Source organism: Macadamia integrifolia, chromosome 9, assembly GCF_013358625.1.
Source record: "Macadamia integrifolia cultivar HAES 741 chromosome 9, SCU_Mint_v3, whole genome shotgun sequence".
In the NCBI taxonomy this organism is placed as follows: domain Eukaryota; kingdom Viridiplantae; phylum Streptophyta; class Magnoliopsida; order Proteales; family Proteaceae; genus Macadamia; species Macadamia integrifolia.
The window spans coordinates 31,130,254-31,131,588 of NC_056565.1; positions in this window are offsets into that span (position 1 = coordinate 31,130,254).

Consider the following 1,335-nt stretch of genomic DNA (forward strand, 5'->3'; position numbering starts at 1 on the left):
GAGATTGAATTTCAGCCAGGAGAAAAGGTATTTCTCAAGATCTCTCCTACTAAAGGGTTGCAAAGGTTTCACAGAAAGGGGAAATTGAGCCCAAGATACATTGGACCGTTTGAGATCTTAGCCCGGGTTGGCTTAGTAGCCTACATGCTTGCTCTGCCACCTTCACTTGGGGATGTTTATAATGTATTCCATGTATCCATGCTAAAGCGATACGTTCATGACCCCTCTCATGTATTACCCGTGGAGCCAGAATACCTTGAAGCTGACATGACCTATACAGAGCAGCCAGCTGAAATTTTGGACCGAAAGGTGAAAACCATTCGCAACCGCTCCATTTCCTATGTAAAGGTGCGATGGGCTAATCATTCACTTGAAGAAGCGTCTTGGGAGAAAGAGGATGAAATGCAAGCTAAGTACCCTCATCTTTTTGATCAACTAGGTACGCAATTTCGAGGATGAAATTTTTCAGAAGGGGGGATAATGTAATACCCTACTTCTTAAACCCGGTCTAATTACACGGTTGACCCGGTTTAACTATGCAGGACCTGAACTGGAGAGAGTTAGAGCGGGCTCCTTATGGACTATGATGGCAAGGGTGACCTTAAACACCGGCTGGCCCGATAAGTCCGAGCCAGTGCCAGAAGAGATGGGAGTACCCAATCCGTGTACATGCACCTATCATAAGGCCATGTACGGATAAAACAGGTATTATAGCCGTATATTAAGGTATATACGTATACTACATCGTATGCCGGGGGTGGGGTTCGCGTCGAGGCCCGAACTCGGTCAAAATCCCAAGCTTTGGCCCTCAGGTGGGCGGACAGGTGGGCGCACCCACCACCTGAGTGACCCATCCATGTGAACTATTCAGTTGTTTAGGAAGTATATATATAGCATTTATGATTTTCTTTTCTTTTCATTTATGTCACTCGTACGTTGGTGAGGACAGTTAAGAGGAGAGAGAAAAGAAAGGGAAGAAGAAGAGAAGAGAAGGATTTCAGCGGTGCCGAAGCTTGATCTTCCCATTCCAGCGCCGGAAGAGTGATCTTCAACACTAGATCCACATTTAGAGGTAAGCAAAGTTGGGTTCCCTAAACATTCACCATACCCAAGCATAAACCCTTGATTCGAGTAGGGTTTCTTGAGATCTTGTAAATCCCCTGTGAAATGATGAATCTAAGGTTTAATAGATGATTTATGTGTTGATCTTGAAGGATTTGAAGAGGTATTGACGAGGTTGGAGAAGCATTGTGGGTTTGAAGTGATTTGAGGGTTTGAAGGTGTTCTTGAGCAAAGAAGGTAAGATGGTTTCCCGTCACTTGAATCTAACCTAGA